The following is a 19,704-nucleotide window of genomic DNA, read 5'->3' as shown; positions in this document are numbered from 1 at the left end:
CAAGACTAGATTCCTTTCTCCTTTACAAAGAAATACAGTTCTGAAGATTGGTATGTGAAAGATAAAACCAGGATTTTTACCAGTTGTTTGTTTGTTTGTTATTTTCTAAAGCCTTGCTACTGAAAGTGTGTTCTGCGGAGGCCATATCAGCATCACCTAAGCGTAAATTAGATGTGCAGACTATCGGGGTCCACACCCCAGAACCGCCAACCAAATCTGAATCAGCATTTAAGTAGGATTGTCAGGTGACTCAAACGTATGTTAAAATTTGAGGCCCACTTGCTAAAGTTCCTTGTAGCTCAAAAAGGTTATAATCCTATAGCAATCAAAATCTGATTTTTGACAAAGGTGTCCTTGAAATGAGGTAAAAGGGAAACTCATTGAACTTGAAAATAACATTTTAGTGAAAGGAAAGGATTGTGCTAAGCATATGACAAGTGTTATCTCTTTTAACCCTTATAACAACCCTATAAATGGACATTATTATCTTCTTCTACAGAGGAGGCAACAGAGGTGCTAAGAAGTACAATTATTTCCCTGAGGCTACACAGCTGTAAACAGCAGCTTATAGAAAAGACAGATGCCTGTGTAGTCACAAAAAATAAAAAAGTGAGTCAAACAACCAACAAGAAATGTTTATTGATTACTTACCCTTGGCTGAGAACTGCTACTCTGAGAAGAAGGTTAACATGAGCAAGGAAACAAAATTAAGACCAAATATAATGAATACAAAATCTTGTGATTCATAATAAGTTCTAGAGATAAGCAGATTTTCAAAATGATTTTACATAAAAAACAAGCAAATAAACCACAGACGGCAAAGTTTCAAACAGGTCACACGTCTGCTTTTTTCCATTTCATCAATTTTGCATTTTCATTTTAGACCTATTTCTAGTCTGCCTGGTCAAATATAAAATACTTCCCACAAACAGCAGATGGCACCGTGCATCAGTGAAGGAATGAAAAAAAGAAAAACTGAGTTTGGGCAACAGGAAGCTAAAAAAATAATTTTAAAAAGTCAGAAAAATCAAGCTGTCAAAATGCATATCTTTTAGAAAATGACTCAAAATTTCAAACTAATTTTATAATAGTGACAGATAATTTAAAAGACCTCATTTGATAATTCACTAAGGATGAAGATGTTACTTTTGATTCAGCCTTGATGAAGAAATAAAAGATGAAAGTAACTTATAAAAAGTCTGCTGAAAATCAATTTATAAATAGAGCTTATTAATAAAAATCCTACCATGAAAACCTCTACCCAGAAAACATTTCTGGAAGAATAAAAATTCAAAGGGCAAATTAAAAGTGCTAAATTATTAAGCAAACACACAAAACTAATACATAAGTTAAAGACTATAAAATAATTATTATACCCTCAACATTGATTTCAATCAATAAAGATAATTCATGGTATTGTCCACTATAGCTTATGGAGGATTATATTTTTTTACCACCCAATCTCATTGCACTTCTTGGCTTTGACTCCAAATGCTCCCTGGCACTGTCCCAGAACACAATAAAAACCTAGGAGGCATGCTAAACAAAAACACTGTTGGAGTATTTAAGTGTGCCCTTCCTTTCTCTGACCCGGCAAGCCAGAAAGCAAATAGATTTTACTTCAGAGGCTATTTCTTTCTTGGAAACATAAGGTACCTGAACTATATTTTTTCAAAGACAGAAAAGAGATTTCATAGATTCAAATTCTATAAAAGTTATAAAAGGAAAAATGAAAGGTTAAAAACGAAAATAAAAACTAAAGTGAGGTGAAAGATTATGCATTATTGATGCTTCCAAGTTGTAAGTCTAAATTCCAGTAAATCTCTTTTCCCAAACAGAAAACTTGTGGAGGAGAATCACGGAAATGGAAATCAACGTTTTAGGAGGAAACAACCACCACAACCACAAACAAATCTCACCAAAAATTTCCCTGTAGTAATATATTCCTCTTTCTCAACCTTCAAACTATGTAGATATATTTTTTTTTTTTTGGTGGGGGCGGGGGATGGTGTTTTTGGACAGTTTTACACTGTCCGAGACAGGTATTTTTCTTGGGTGAAATACCAGCAATAATACTTCTTAAGAGTTAAACTTACAGTTAGCTTTGACTTTCAATTGCACATGGTCACTGCTGACACTTTCAACTAACCACCATCAGCCCTCGCCTTAGCAGTAGCTCCTAACTGGTCTCACTATCCTCACCCAGTCTCTTCACCCCCTGAAATGCATTCACAACAGCCACAGTCATCTCTGAAACACTTAAATTAGACCATGCAGTTCCATGTTTAATGATATCCAATGATTTCTCACTGTACTTGGGATGAAATCCCATGTTTTTCTCAATTTGGCCACTAAGCTCTGGTATAATTTGGGTCTTACCTATCTCTTGGCCAACTGCTCTCTGTGTTCTAGAAGTTCTGGCTTTCTTTTAGATCCTCCCACCTAAGAGCCTCACACATGCACTTCCCCTACTCATCACCAGGATTTCTCCTACTCATCTCTCAGATCTCAGCTTTAAATGTCACTTACTCAGAGAGACCATTCTTCAAACCTTAATCTAAAATAGATTTCCTTGTTATGAAACCCTGAGGCAACTTGTACTTTCCCTTCATAACATTTATTATAATGTATAATCATATATATATTTTTGTATTCATTTATTATCTGTCTGCCCATTAGTCTGTTAGTTCCACAGATGCAAAGACAATGTCAATTCTATAAACCATGGTATGAGTTAGGACTAGCTCAGTGTCAGCACATATTAGGTGTTCAATATTTATTAAATGAATGAATGAATATGAAGACATTCCTTTCAGTATCTCTGGTCCCTCAGATGTTGAATTGATGAGGTATTAGCTATTTTTCTAGAGACAAAGACAAAGCCTCACTTCAAAACAATTTGGAAGCATATGCTACTCCTTTTTTGGCTTTCTTGGCATCCTTCTAACTGCTATAAGTACTAGTCTGTCTCATATTCATGTCTAGAATTAGACAGTCATCCATTTTTCACTCCTTTCAATGCCTTTTAAAGTAAATTACTCATGATTCCCTTTTAGATTCCCATATAAACCTTTAATAACCTATCCTTTAAAAACTTAGTTATCCTGCTGACACAATGCAACACATTAATGTATTCTATGAATTTTTTTCTTTCCTAAATATAAGAAACCATGTTGGAGAAATGACTATAAAAGGAAACCTAATCTAAAAATTTTGCATATATTATATAATGTGTTCCCTCCTCCATAATTGTACAGAAATGTAGTACTGTTAGACAATTTGGTGTTATACCACATACTCATTTAAAATGTATACTTAAAGCAAAATATAAAAGGCACATGTGCTAGAGGACAGACTTAACAAAACAATGAGCAATTCATGATGTCAGTATTTTTAAATTTTGAGATAGGGTCTTTCAATGTTTCCCAGGCTAGTCTTGAACTCCTGGACTCAAGTGATCCTTCCACCTCAACTTCCTGAGTAGCTAGGATTATAGGCATGCACCACCGTGCTTAGCTTAAGTTTGGGAGACTATTTGCCAGACTTTTAATAGACACTCAATACATGTGTCAAAAAGACATCACAGAGGACTTCATTCATTTATTATATAAATAGTGACTACTATGGGCCAGCAGTAAGATTGAGCAGTGGACATTCCTTCGGTTTGGATTAGATGCTACTTTTTCTTATGACCTTATCTCCAATATATCACTATTCTCAGTATAATATTAGGTTAAACCATAGGAAACTGCCAATATTCAATAATTTTTGACTTTAAAAATGACAGATTCCTCTGGTTCAACACAATACAAGAGTCTATCTTATTTGTATCTGATCACTCCAACCTGCCTCCTTTCAAAAATGTCTGTTAGTTCTGTGTCTCCATCATCAAGCACCGTGGCTGGCCTAAAATAGAGCACACTAATGTTGGCCAAGGGCTCAGCCTGGGGCAAGCATCTGAAGTTCCATATTGTAGAAGAAAGAGTAGAACCCTCCTCCCAGGTGGAGGCTAGAGGATTCCTGCTAGCCATTTAGCAGTACTGGTAGAAGTTTGAGATAAAAAGGAGAAGTGGGAAAAGCTAGTTACATTCATATGTCCAGACCCTAACTGAACAAAAGTATTAATATTTGTCCCACAGCATACTATTGGGCTTACAGAAAACAAAACCATTATAATATACCATTCATATAAGTGCAGAATCTTTTAAGCTTGATCATCTATTTTTATTGCTAAAGAAAGAAATAGGCTTAGTCAAAATAAGAGTGACTAGTACCCATAAAGAATTTATTCAGTATCAAGCCAGGCTTCTCTTTTTTGAAAAAAGTATTTATGAACCAGATTTTTTTGAACCTTTGAAAATTTAGGAAAAGAAACAGTTTTAGATTTTCAAAAGAAGTTTTTAAGCTTAATATTTATAGGATACTATGGATGATCATCTTATGCCCTCAAGCATAATTACCCTCTTTGGTCAATATATTTTATTTCTATAGTGTGTTGCATTGTGTCAGCAGGATAACTAATGATAACTGATGATCGTATATTATTTTCTAACTCAGGAAAAGTAAAATTCTGAATAAGCCCCCATATACTTTGTATTGGGAAAATGCAGATCTACCTTCATCCCTATTTGGAAACTTTAAAAGCTTCCATATTATTCTTCCCCTAAATCTCATCAAATCAAATATCTGCCTATTTTTAATTATAATTTTTCCTGCTGCAGCATTGCTGTGAAACAAATCTGATCCAGATACTATTGCTGAGGAAGTTTAGTTGTTAAAATACACATCTGTTCTCTGTCAACTTGGCTTTGTTGATAGGCCCATAGTAACTTCTGACCAAAAAAGCCTTGAAACAAATCAACATACCGTGGTTTTTACCCCAGGATCAACACTAAAACATAGCAGCCACAGAAACATTGCTGGATATTTCCCTTAAGTTTTGTGTTTCTCTGAATTCATTACCTTGGGCTATTATCTTACTTCCTAGAATTTGCCAAAGTAAAAAATTCAAAGAAATGAAAAAAATGCACTATCTTATGTCTCTCCATCTCACTTTTCTTACTCCTCCAGAGAAAGGATCATGCCTATGTCATTTGATAACTGTCATAGGGGACAGAAAGTAGTACCCCAGTAACTCTCTGCTACCATTGCTTTTGCTGATTAAAATGATCAAAAACCACGTATCATTTAGCCCAGACACATTTCAATGTGTAAGTACGCATGACTGTTAGATCAGCATTCCTTAAAGTTTAGAAAATAAAGAAACCTGAGGATATTTGTTAAACATGCAGACTTTTAGAGCCACATCTGCAAAGAACCTTGAATCTAAGATGTTCTCTAGAATTTTTATATTTAAGAAGCACTCTCCAATGCCCCTATATTATTTTTTTAAATTGAGATAGAATTCAAATACCACAAAATTTGAGCTTTTAAAGTATACAATCCAGTGTTTTTTAATATATTCACAAGGGTGTACAATCATCGCCACTAATTCTAGAACATTGCCTCACCCCTAAAAGAACCCTTGTACCCATAAGCAGTCACTCCCCAATCCCTCCTCCCCCAGTTCCAAGAAACTAATCTGCTTTCTATCTCTATGGATTTGCCTACAAATTTCATATAAATGGAAGCATATAATATGTGGACTTTTTGTCTGGCTTTTTTTCACTTAGCATCATGTTTTCAAGGTTCATCTGTGTTGTAGCATGTATCAGTACACCATTCCTTTTTATGACTGACCAATATTCTGTTATATTGTTCCATTGTTTATTCATTTATCAGTGGATGAACATATAGGTGTCTTCTTCTTTATAACTATTATGAATAACGCTGTTATTACCATTCATAAGCAATTTTTTTGTGTGAACATATGTTTTTAGTTCTCCTGGGTATATACATAGGAGCTGAATGGCTGAGTTACATGGTAACTCTATATTTAACTTTCTGAGGAACTCCTAAACTGTCTTCCAAAGTAGCTGTACCATTTTACATTCCCACCAGCAATTATTAAGAGTTCCAATTTCTCTACATCCTCATCAACACTAGTTTTGTCTACTTTTTTTATGAAAGCCATTCTAGTGGGTGTGAAGAGGTATGTCATGGCTTTGATTTACATTTCCCTGTTAGCTAATGATGTTAAGCATCTTTTCAAGTGTTATTGGCCATTTGTATATCTTTTTTGGACAAATATCTATTAAGATCCTTAAGCTGGGTGTGGTGGCACAAGCCTATGGTCCCAGCTATTCAGGAGGCTGAGGCTGGAAGATAGCTTGAGGCCAGGAGTTCAAGGCTACAGGGTGCTATGATTCCACCTATGAATAGCTACTGCATGCCAGCCTGAACAACAAAGTGAGAAATGTCTCTCAAAAAAAAAAAAAAAAAGATCCTTTGCCCATTTTTTAACTGGATTACTTGCCTTTATTGCCAAGTTGCGAGAGTTCCTTATATATTCTAGATACAAGGCCCTTATCAGATATGTGACTTGCAAATACTTTTCTCCCATTCTATAGATTGTGTTTTCATATTCTTGATAGTGTCCATTGAAACACAAAAGTTTTTAATTTTGAAACAGTTAAATTTATCTATTTTTTCTTTGTTGCTTGTGCCTTAGGCATATGTAAAAAACCATTGGCTAATCCAAGGTCATGAAGATTTACACTTAGATTTTCTTCTAAGAGTTTTATAGCTTTGGCTCTTACATTTAGGTCTATGATCCATTTTGAGTTAATTCTTGTATATAGTGACAGGCAGGAATACAACTTCATTCTTTTTTATGTCAATATCCAGTTATCCCAGCAACATTTGTTGGAAAGACTATTCTTTCCTTACTGAATTGTCTTGGCACCTTTGTTAAAAATCAATTGCCCACAAATGTATGGGTTTATTTCTGAATTTGCAATTCCATTCCATTAATCTATAGATCCACACATATACCAGGACCACACAGTTTTGATTACTATAGCTATGTATTAATAGTAAGTTTTGAAAGTAACCCCCAACCCCAAAGCATTCTGATGAAAGCTATGAACTACACTTTGAGAAATATTGTCTTATGCCTTCAAGCATAATTATCCTCTTTGGTCAATATGTTTTATCTCTATAACCATCCCCTCTTTTCTTTTTGGGATTGGGCACTTAATGATCTAGGATCACAGAAGAGAGTCTTTTGAAATACAACTCTAAGCAGAGAAATGAGGTATAGATTCTTAGGAACAAAGTTATGCCACAGGTAGTCTTCTTGGCAGAGGGAAATGTCTGTACAACTTTTAGATGATAGATCCTGAGGAGCCAAAACAAGTAGTTTTCTTTCACTGTCTTCTTCAACTTAGTTGCCTCTGAAACATCTTTGAAGGTAAAATTAGGTGAAATTGAATAACTGAAACTGAGGCCAAAAATGTAACAAGAAGGAAGACCATAGTGCAAAGAAGTAAAGAAGATGTCAAAAAATGGAAAGTTTAGAGGGATAGAGAGAGAAAGCTTCACAGAGAGGTTTCCTGAGCTTCCAAGAGAGGGGTGGCTGAGAGACATCAGAGTTACCCTTGAGGAGTGGGTGGGACACATAGCAGCACGTAGAGGAACCCCACCCCACCCTACCCGATTCCCTACGCCAGACGAGTTCTGACTGAACTACAACAGGTAACTTGACCTTGGAGAAAAGAATTACTCTATAAATTCTTCAAGATTCATTGGTATGACTGATCAACTCATGGTGAGACTTCCTTTTTCCTTAAGTATTGGGCTGTTTCACTATGCTCTTCTGATATTAGGAAAAAGATTCCCATAGAACAAGGAATATTTGTAAAATTTCCATGTGGTTCTCTACCAGACATAAAAAGAAAACAATTGTACCAATTTTTGAAAAAAAAAATATGATCTGTGACAAGAATTAGATCATACATCTAGATAGGTGAGTAGGCAAAATAATATCTGGCTTCTAAAGGTGACCTGTTTTTCCTGAAAATGTAGTGTTTCAAGGTTGACTCATACAACCTGAATATGTTCGGCACTATTAGCTTTAACCCTTAGTCACTTATTTTAAGCTGTTTAGTTTTCAAGTTGAAAGCTTATTAATTGTTAGATAAAATGTGCTTTGATTCTAATTAATGGGAAAAAAGAGGGCACTTAAACTAGAGGTTTTATTAGTAACACTGGATATCTTTTGTTCTTTTACAAAGAATCATATGTTAATAAATGATCTTTTAAATAGATTTTCAAGGTAACAGAGATTCTGAACACTAAGAATGTACTAATTTTTCTCTATATTAAGGATTCTTATGGACAAAATAGACTTTTGCCTATCTGTCCATTAGCATAACCAAGAGAACGAGTCTGAAGTACCTATTTCATTGGGATATTAGGAGAACAAGTAGACATGCCTTAAGTAAGAAATAAACTACCAGATGCCTTAAGTGCCTTAAATAAGAAACAACTACCAGACTATGATGTGGTCCAAGCTGAAATCCAATAGGTCAATGAGCCAGGGAACCAGCAGGAAATTGTTCTATTCAATTATGAAAAAAATTTCGGCATTATCCCTCAGAAAAGAAGAGCAAAATGGGCTATACTACTAGGACATGGACAAGAGGCAAAATGTCAAGTGGACTTCTAAAAAATAAGAGTTTCTGAAAGCCCTGGTGAGACAACCCAAAAAGTTGGAAACCAGAAGTTCCTATTATGCTTCTTTTTAACCAATGTAATCAGCAATTCTAGTAGTGGTAGCTGAATATTGTATGACTAGATATAACTCTGAGGCCCTGGATAAATGATGAAAAGGTCAAACTATTGTTTTGTTAAAAATGCCAAACAGACAGGCACGGTGGCATGCACCTGTAGTCCCAGCTACTTGGGAAGCTGAGGCAGGATTGCTTCAGGCCAGGAGTTTGAGGCTATCGTGCACTATGATGATCACACCTGTGAATAGCCACTGCACTCCAGCTTGGGCAACATAGTAAGACCCTATCTCTAAAAAAAAATTGATAATAATTTAAAAAAGGCCAAACAATAGATGCTGATGATAAATTACAGTTGGCCTTCCCTCTCCACAGGTTCTGCATCTGCAATTCAAACAACTGTGGATGGAAAATATTTTTAAAAGTAAAAATAAAATAACAATAATAAAAAAATAATAAAATTAAAAATAATACTGTATAACAACTATTTACAAAGCATTTACATTGTATCAGGTATTATAAGTAATCTAGAGATGATTTAAAGTACATGGGAGGATGTGCGTAGGTTATATGTAAATACTATATTTTATATCAGGGACTTGAGTATACTTGGATTTTGGTACCACGGGGTGGGGCGAAGGGGAGGGTGTGACAGGGAGGGGTCCTGGAACCAATCTTTTGTGGATACCAAGGGACACCTGGACCTGAAAAGGGCAGCTGGAGAAGAATAACAGCAGCATCAGGAGAAGCAATTTAACATGGAGAAATCCTGCTAGACCCTAGAAGGATTATGTAGGATGAGATCAAAGGAATCTTGGGCTAAGAGACCCAAACTGATGCTGAGAATTGAGAAGACTTCAACTTTAAAATGACAGTAGATATTGAAGACTTCTTAAAAGAGAGAAAGACCTTACTTGATGAGTGTGATGCGCACTGCCTGGGGAATGGACACGCTTGAAGTTCTGACTGGAGGGGATGGGAGAGGGGGGAGGGGATGGGTGTATACCTACTTGATGAGTGCGATGTGCACTGTCTAGGGAATGGACACACTTGATGCTCAGACTCGGGGGGATGGGGAGGCATGGGCAATATATATAACCTGAACTTTTGTACCCCCATAATGAGCTGAAAAAAAAAATGAACACAGTTCAAATTGACAGAAAAGGCATTTTATCCCCAGCTTTCCTAAATATTCAAATTTAACCTAACCCATTTCAGACCCTAAACATATTTCAGGCACATCAAAAGAGCTGAAACAATTTATCTATGAAAAATATTCTTTAACTTTTTAATTAAAAAGTATGGTGCATTGCATAAGGATTTGAAATAATTATAGTACACATTATTCTAACCTCTGTCATTGAACACATATGAATATGTTTATATTTCATTAAAAAACAAAACCTGAGGACATTTTCCTTTAATAAAAAGAAAAGATTTCCAAAAAAAAAGAGAGAGAGAGAAAGACCATCTGTTTATCTGCTGTGGAGTTGAAGGACAAGAATGTGAATTTAAAAAAATAAAAACCTATTTCTAAATTGTCCAACCATATGAGAGATATGAAGGGCGGCAGTCTGTTTGGAGAAGGTAAGAACAAGTGGGACAAGGTATGTAAAGTTTTTAGTACAATGTGTGGCCCAGAAATACCCTCCAACAAAGCCTGCCTATGTTGTGTCCTCAAATCTCTGAGACTTAAAAAGGGAAGTCTGAAAGTTTATTAGTTAAAATTGAGTATTTATAAAACAGGATGGCAAAGGCAAGTAACTACTCTCTAATATGTGATCTCATTTTCAAAGTACTTCCAGCTGATACTGTATGTAGAGTTCCTTCTCTGTTGTACACTATAAATAACATAAATTACAGGAATGTTACTAATAATTGCAATGGAGGTCTTTCAATAAGTATTAGTTAGAAGATGCTTTCATAATCTAATTTCTAGACAATGGAAAGCATTCAAATACTTTATAGTTTTGCAGACAATCATTAAAATAATTTATATGGGTCAAAGTTGCATACTGCCCTTACTCAAAACCCAACCTATAAAAAATATACCATGTGGCCAGGTGTGGTGGCTCACATCTGTAATCCTAGCACTCTGGGAGGCCGAGGCAGGAGGATTGTTTGAGCTCAGGAGTTCAAGACCAGCCTGAGCAAGAGCGAGACCACATCTCTACTAAAAACAGAAAGAATTAGCTGGACAACTAAAAATATATAGAAAAAATGAGCTAGGCATGGTGGCACATGCTTGTAGTCCCAGCTACTCAGGAGGCTGAGGCAGAAGGATTGCTTGAGTCCAGGAGTTTGAGGTTGCTGTGACCTAGGCTGACTCCACAGCACTCTAGCCCGGGCAACAGAGTAAGACTCTGTCTCCAAAAAAAAAAAAAAAAAAATATATATATATATATATCTCATGAAAATAATTTGAAACACAGCTACCACTTCAACCCTGAAGACCAAATTATAATTTTAAAGATTATACCCTATATTAAAACTATGCTACTCTCCACTCTAATTAAATAGATACTGATACATGGCTAATATATAGCTTGGCTTTGAGATACATTAGAATTTTATTTAATATATATTATATTTATCAAATATCCACTTTCAATACGGTCAACATTGAGAATTTTAGTTTAAACTATATGCACACTAGAAATGTTTTGTTGTACCGGATCTACCAATGACTCTTCTCAGGACTTCTGTCTCCATGTACAGGTCATGTTGAATGGGTTGTAGGTCATGTGACTCACCCCAAGCCTATCCCTTCCACAGCAAACTGGACAAGAGATAGACAGTGAGCCTAGGGTGACCCATACTGTGACCTATGACTATACGGATTTATTTTAGAATATGTGCAGGACCAATTGAGTTCTCCCTCAGGAATTTTATCTAAAAGACACATAAGGAGAGAGCTACTAGTATTAGAGTTGAAAGGTCATGGAGACCTTTTGGAGATGTTTTAGGCCCTGTACAAAACAAAGCTACAAAGAAGTAGGTCAGGAAAGAAGGGAGAACATCTGATTCACAGAGAGGGATAGAGAGTAATATAGATGAGTGCCTGGAGTTACTTTGGTGCCTGTCCCTCCTGAAGTATACTTGCCCAACTTTTCCTGAATTTCCTCCTATATGATAAACACCCCACTGTTCTTGAACTACTATGTCTGGTTTTCTATTTCTTAAAATATCTTAACTAAAACGACTTATTTTTTTCCTCTTAAAACTCAAGAGCAAAGTTATTTTTCAGCCTGTAGGATTTAAATGAAGATGATAAAAATAATTGTGTCCATTACATCTTCATTCCTATTTTCCTTCAACAGATAGTTCATGTGTGTCTACCATATGTCAAGTTAGATACTAGGTATTCAGCAGCATACAAAAAAGACATAGCTCTTCCTTTTGGAAATTTATAATCTAGTGGGGGAAACAGGCATTTGAAAAGTAATACAAAGTACTATAAATAAATAACTAAGCACTGACCACAGGGTCTTATGGGAAAAAGTAAAAGGGTGCATCTACTTAAGAATGGGTGATCAGGAAAATTTCCTAGAGGAAGTAACATTTAACCTTGGACTGGAAGGAGTTAGCCACGTAGAGTGAAGAGGACATTCTAGGCAGAAGGAAAAGAATATATAAGTGTTTTCAACTTGAAAAGATCTACGTGTTCCAGAAACCAAAAGAAGGCTAGTGGTGAACTACAATAAGTAAGAGGAAGATTGACTCTTAGATACCACTGGAGAGAAAGGAAGGGTAAGATTACAGGCCAAGTGAAACAATGTGAGTATTGTTTAGTGAGAAACAAAGGAGTGACATGACTGATATGTGTTTTATAAAATTTTCTTTGGATGCTATGGAGAATAAAAGGAAAAAGAGACATGTGAACAAGTGGGAAAACCAGTTAGGAGGTTACTTAATAAGAGATGATGCTGATTTGGAGAAAGAATAAAAGGTTCAAGACCTATTTGGAGGTAGAATTGATAAACTAGTGAGTACAATATTTTCTAAATACGTTCAATGATGAATTGTTCAGAGATATATACATATGTAGTAAACATATAGACATGCATGAGAATGATGAATATTGAATTCTGTATAATGGTTCTTCTGAGGGAAGCCAAAGGGGCATGGTTAGGAAGAGGTATACATAAAGCTTCAAATCTTGTTGGTATTGTTTTATTTCTTAACCAGAGAGTTAAGATACACAGGAGCTTGATGTATGTATGTATTAATGTTTTTTATATGTCTTAAATATTTAATCATAAATTTAAAAGAATATGTTTAGTTATTTTACTCAATCCATGTACACATAGTTTAACTGTTATGAGTTTTTCTGCACCAAAAAAAAAATACTATAAAATAGCTTAGTTATTCCAATTCATTAGGAACTGGAAGATTTTTATTAGGAAAAAAATCTGTCATACTATAACTATATAAAGTCAGTGAACCTTGTTCTGAGCCAGAGAATTAAACATATAACAACTAAATACAGTGGGGGTTATCAAATAGGTCTGATGTACATAAAGTCTTTGTGAATCTTCAAAGTAATATGGGTCTGTTCTTTTGAAGCAAAATATCCTTATTTAGAAGTATCCTTATTTAAAAGTACTAGGTTTGACATACTTACTCTCCTGCTGTTCATCTTTCATAATTATTCCACTGTCTATATTTTTATTTAAAGATATAAATATTGACCTTACATGCTCCCCAAAGTATCAATACTTCCTTCTAGAATAAACATTGCAATATGAGCATCACCAGAATAAAGCACATAACAATAGCATTCTGCAGTCACTTCACGATATTGTTTCCAAAGTGCTCCTAGAAGCATAGAAACTGCAAAACCAGCCAACCTTCTTTCTCATCACTGCATTGAATGAGAACATGTAATCAATAAAACTTACCCCAGCTGATCCATCAGCACATCCTGTTGCCTCTACCTTTGAAACCTGTCCAGAATCCAACCACTTCTCACCACCTCCACTGTCACTATCTTGGTCCCAGCAATCATCATTTCCCACCTAGATTACCGCAATTCCTCCTAACTGGTCTCCCATTTCTCTCCATGAACACCCTACAGTCTTTTTCCAGCAGTGAAACCTGAGTAATCAGGATAAAATGTGTATCAGTACATGTCATTCCTATACTCAAAACCCTCCAATGCTTTCAATTAGTCCAGTAAAACCTAAAGTCTTTAAAATTGTCAAAAGGCCTTATTGAGATTGCTGTATTTCTCTTCCTTCTTTTATTTTTCCCCATAGCACTTTTTTTAAACACTCTGATACATGAAGTCTTTGTGAGTCTTCAAAGTAATATGTGTTTGTTTTTCGAAGTAAAATATCATGCTATATATTCTATTTAGTCGTTTGCTTATTATCTGTCTCTTCCACAAGGACAAAAGCTTCATGAGGACAAGAATTTTACCTGCTTTTTCTTCACTGTTGTATCGCTCAATTAGAATGGTGCTGGGCATTTGGTTAGATTTAAAGTTATTTAGTTCAATAAATGTTGAATGAATGAAGAAATGTTCCTCTAAAAGTCACAAGAAACACAATGGTTGTGGCATTTTAGCTTCTGCCTCTCTCTGTAATATCAAAATTAGTGAGAGCATAAGAAAGAGTTGTAAGTCAACTGATGTAACAACCATAAAGACCTTTGTAGGTGGGAAAGAGTTGGGGTCCAAAAAATGAGAGTTTAGAGAGTTTTCTGGTCCTGAAAATTTCTGCTGATAAGTAAAACTTTAAAGTAGCCGATACAGCCTATTTATTGGTTAATCAAAGCATTTTTTCTCTACTCTTGTGGCGTATTACTACTGTTAGAGGTTTTAGAAACATTCATATTTATGGCAGTGCTCTTAATCGTCTTTATATCAGCCCATTCTTTTGTTTTTTTCTTTCTTTTTTTTTTTTTTTGAGACAGAGTCTTGCTCTGTCACCTCAGGTAAAGTGCAGTGGCATCATCACAGCTCACTGCAACCTCAAACTCCTGGAATCAAGAGATCATGGTTTCTGTCTCAGGTGTCATCTCTCACTTGCTTTCTCTGTCGAAGTCACCTACCATGTTGTGAACTGCCCTGTGGAGAGGCTTGTATGGCAAGGAATTGAGAGAGGCTTCTGGCCAATAGTCAGAGAGGAGCTGAAGCTCTCAGTCCAATAGGCCATGAAAAACTGAATCCTGCCACCAACAACATGAGTTAGCTTGGAAGTGAATCTTCTCTCAGTTGAGCCTCCTGATGAAATTGCAGACTTTTCTTTTTCTTTTTGAGACAGACTCTTACTCTGTTGTCTGGGCTAGAGTATAGTGGCATCAGCCTAGCTCACAGCAGCCTCAAACTCCTGGGTTCAAGCGATCCTCCTGCCTCAGCCTCCTGAGTAGCTGGGACTGCAGGAGTGCACTGCCATGCCCAGCTAATTTTTCTGTTTTTAGTAGAGACAGGGTCTTGCTTTTGCTCAGGCTGGTCTCAAACTCTGAGCTCAAGCTATCCTCCCACCTTGGCCTCTCAGAGTGCTAGGATTACAGGCATGAGCCATGGTGCTTTGGCCTACATCAGCCCATTCTGATGAGGTTTTTGCGGGGGAGGGTAAAAAGGGAGAGTATTACATAATGAATCTATTCTTCAAATAAAAGCTTCAGAGAACTGCCTTGAAAGGGGGATTATACCAGGTGGTATTTAATCAGATAATGCAGTACTGTCACTTTTTCATCATCCTAAGAAGAGAGAAGCAGAAGATATACTCTAATTTAAAGGGTCAATGATTTCCTTAAATTTCATGAAATACCAAGTTACTATATAAAGCAGAATATATTTGGTACTCTAAAAATTGAACTTTCTGGGAAGAGTCAACTTCAAACACGGCTGTCAGTTATCCTGTCAAGACTAAAAGAAACACTGGTGTTTTCCTTATATCTTTTGAAAGAAGGTGAAGGGGAAGTAAAAACACACTCTTGGAGAACTATTTAAATCATTACTGGAAAAGAAAATAGAATGAAGCTTCCACTAAGGTCACTAGTTAAAATTTTGCTTTTAGTGAAGAAGCATCTCAACTAGGAGGGAAAAAGGTGATCAGAAAGCTAGTTAATTGAAGAAATTAAGAAGTAACTGAAAGAGTTATATAGATGGATACAGCAGAATGCAGGGCAATATTATTATTAATTGAATATTTACTATGTAGTAGGTACAGTACTAGGCACTTTTTATCATAACCTCATTTAATCCTTCTACTAAATCTGGGAGATTGGTATTGTTAGCTTCATTTTACAAATAAAGAAAATAAGACTTATATAGGTCAACTAACTTGAACAAGGTGGTCCAAGAAGAGTTGATGAAAACTCTAATATCCTAACTTGAATGTCATATTGTCTCTATGTTGCTTCTTGTAAAACTCAATACTTTGCTGGATTTTCCCATCATGGTGACTTCTCTGATATAAGCACAAAAGTGATTCTGCTCTTAGCTCCAGCTCTTACTCTCCCATCTGTAAGCAACTTCAGAGATCAAGTTAATCACTTCAGTCACCAAATGAGTTCAATTCTGTTGTATATTCATGAACTCTAATCTGACCCAGTATCTTTTATCTAAAAACAAAACAAAAATCTGCTCTTGAACACAAGGAAGACCTTTACTGAATAAAAGTAACTCAAAGGTAATGCTCATATTACTTTGGAAGGCTACTGGGTAGATCTACTAAAGCTGAGCACCTGTACACCCTAACCCAGCAATCCTGTTTCTACATGTATACCCACAGATGTGCACACCTATGTTCACTAAAGGACAAATTCAAGAATGTTCATAGCAGTACTATTCACAATAGTCTTCAACTGGAAACAACTCAAATGCCCATCAACAATATGGTGTGAGAATGGATAAACTGTAATATAGTCACATAATGGAACAAACCACGCCTAGATGCAACTGTATGGATAAATTTCACAAACATCATGATGGAGCAAAAATGTTAGACAAAAAAGAGTTCATATTGTATGATTCCATTTATATAAAGTTCAAAATCAAATAGATAATCTATGGTGTTAAAAAGTCAGGATAGTGATTATTTTTCAGAAGGGTAGTTACTGAAAAGGGGCAGTGAAGGGGGAGGAGACCTTCTGAAATTCAGATAATGTTCTGTTTGTTTTTTAAATCCGGGTGCTGGCTTCATTACTATATTGATTTTTTAAAAAATCATCAAGTTTTACATTAATTTTTGCACATTTTCTTTTATTCTGTTATAAAAAGTTACTTTAAAAAGTGCAATGTTTATTAGCTGGGCATGGTGGCACACGCCTGTAGTCCCAGCTACTCAGGAGGCTGAGGCAGGAGGATTGCTTGAGGCTAGGAGTTTGAGGTTGCTGTGAGCTATGATGACACCGCTGCACTCTAACCAGGGTGACAGAGCCTGTTTTATTCTTGGTGGGCTAATAGCATAATATTTATACTATGAATGTTAATACTTTTAGCCTTTTTCTTATCTTGCCAAACAGATAAAGGCAGACAATAGGACATAGGTTTGGTTTTTAAAAATGATTTTCTTTTTCAATTATTGACTAAAAGACAATCTACAGAGAGTTTCACTCATCTTAGTATAAGAAATGTATTTTTAAACTCTAGTTTAAAATCCTCTTGCCATCCATCATCCTGGAATTAACCCTGGTCATCATATATTCAAGTTTAAGCAAACATTTAAAATAAAACTACTAATAATTAGCAGTTGTTTACTCAGGCTGCATTATCAAAGTCTATAAAATTCTTCCCTGTTCTGCTAAATTAACTTCATATTCTTAACCTCAGAATGAATGAAGAAATCCTTATAAGCATATAGCTTAGGAAAGTATGACATGATGATGTACCCAAACTCAATGTCTTTCATTTCCACTTTGCAATAGGATCTTTAAGTAAAATACTTTGCAGACAAATATATTTTTTGGTCAGAATGATAAACTTTAAAAAATCAACATTTTTTCCATCTGAGAATTTCCAGCCATCCATTTGTAACTCAACAATAATGCATAACCATCAAGGTTTCAATTGTTTTCTTAAAAAGATAGACTATGATAAAAACAAACAACTATGGATGATCTATTTAAGACTATGTTACCATTTCTGTTCTTAGAATATTTCAATCGCATATGAAAGAATAGCTTTTGATATAAATATTTTGTTAACTACAAGAAGAAAAGAGGCAGAGAAAAAACACAGACAGGTAGGAAGTAAAAGTTTATTCAAAAATTTCCTTTGTAAAATAATCCTTGACAAAGATGAGTTAGTGGAAAGAACAAATATCCTGAAGCACACTACAATACTATTCCCAGTAAAGTTTATTTTGAAAAGCTACTTTACTGAAGAATGTTATCATTTATTTCTCTGGATATCATGATGCTATGGTTACAACCTACTCCATGTTTTGGAAAGCTTTGCAACATCCTTAAACAGCTATAGAGCAGAGGTTTAAGGGGAGGAAAAGCAATATCTATGATGCTCTTATTAATTTTAATGAACATTATGATCTTTCAAACACTGTGATTATGAATGACAGTTGACAAGTGATGAGAAAGTTTACAAATTTACTTTTCTTTTCCATAACATAAATGTTGCTAATTTTCTTAGTAACTGACATCAGAAATTCAAGTATCTTCAAGATGAAATTTCCTGAGAAACTGTGAATCTAGATCCTTGAAGACCCACAGACAGTGCTCTGAGGCCAGGAGTGTCATCATTCAGGCAGAGCCAACTTTAGGAAGTCACCATTCCAGTGAACTAAAGAACAGCATTATTACTCTCCCAAAAGTGACTGAGAAATCTCATTTAGCTAGTTATGATTAAGCACATTAATTTCATTCCCTTTTCTATAATGAATACTATACAACCAATCTAGTATAAAATTAGATAATCTCTTTCGGCAAAAAAAGTGAAGCAATGATAACAAATATTTGCAAGCTCACACTATATATTAATATAATGCAAAAACTGTTAAAATGCCATACCCTCACTTTCCTGTTTTTATGAAATACCATCACTAAGCTCAGTATGTAATAAATAAAATTCATGACTATTTATTTGTCAAAACTTTTAGTATTAGCTTGTGTGAGTTTGGTTTTTACTTTCAAAGAGTATCGTACTAAAATTGGGGAATTGGAACTGGTTACCGATTGAATAATCAGGCAAAGTAGAGTTTTTAGTACAAATGCCTCAATATGCTTTGTATATGTTGTGGTCACACCATGTTCACTTTGAATAAGGTTTTTAGCTCCTGATTCTACATCCTTCCTTGAAGTTAAATTTAGAAAGGCATTTTACAAACTAATCTGTAAGTACAACGAGTAGAATTAATGCGTTAACAACCAGGTTCTCTAGCTGTTATATTAATATATTCAGGATTCAGGAACTTATTCTGTGAACCTAGCAAGTCACCCAACCCTTCTTTATTAAAGTATGTTACAAATGATTAAAAATCTTACATGCTTACAAGGTGTTTGCTGATCTTCGGGTACTATACAACTACTAACTAAAGCCTGTGAAGAGCAAAAGCCCAGCTAAGCTTGCATATAATATCATAACTGTTGTAGGAGGCTGAGAAATAACAGCCTACTATGCTTTACATAGCTTATATTAATACATTTTATCTTTTTAAATCCTGTTTTTACACTTAAACTTCTAATTCCTAGTGTGATTAAACTAGACTTATAAGAAAGAAGAATTTTTACCTAAAAGTATAACATGAAACTGTTCAGACTATATTAAGCTTATAATCATGTACATAAGTTTATACTTTTGATTACTTCTGCTTTTTAAGACAGCTATATTTTATACATATTTATACTGCTATTAAAAATATATACTTCTCATCCAGCAACTTTCCTATTCCTGCTAAAATTGTCAAAACATTTTGATGGCAATATAATATGTACATATATGTAACATTGCTTATTTCTTCAAAAGAGTAAAGTAAATAAATATAGCCACCTAAGGAACTAAAAACAATAAAATAAACAAATATAAACACTTAAGGAATTTTACAAACTAATTTCTGAAATATTTTACTGT

The 19,704-nt window shown here is 35.0% G+C and overlaps 1 protein-coding gene across 1 annotated transcript in view; it reads right to left on the bottom strand.

Annotated features, from left to right (window-relative positions):
- RABGAP1L (RAB GTPase activating protein 1 like) overlaps positions 1-19,704 on the bottom strand; it is a 654,847-nt gene that overhangs the window by 202,245 nt on the left and 432,898 nt on the right. The window lies entirely within an intron of this gene.

Source organism: Eulemur rufifrons, chromosome 8 (assembly GCF_041146395.1).
Source record: "Eulemur rufifrons isolate Redbay chromosome 8, OSU_ERuf_1, whole genome shotgun sequence".
Lineage (NCBI taxonomy): Eukaryota > Metazoa > Chordata > Mammalia > Primates > Lemuridae > Eulemur > Eulemur rufifrons.
This window is presented reverse-complemented; position numbering and strand designations above follow the sequence as displayed.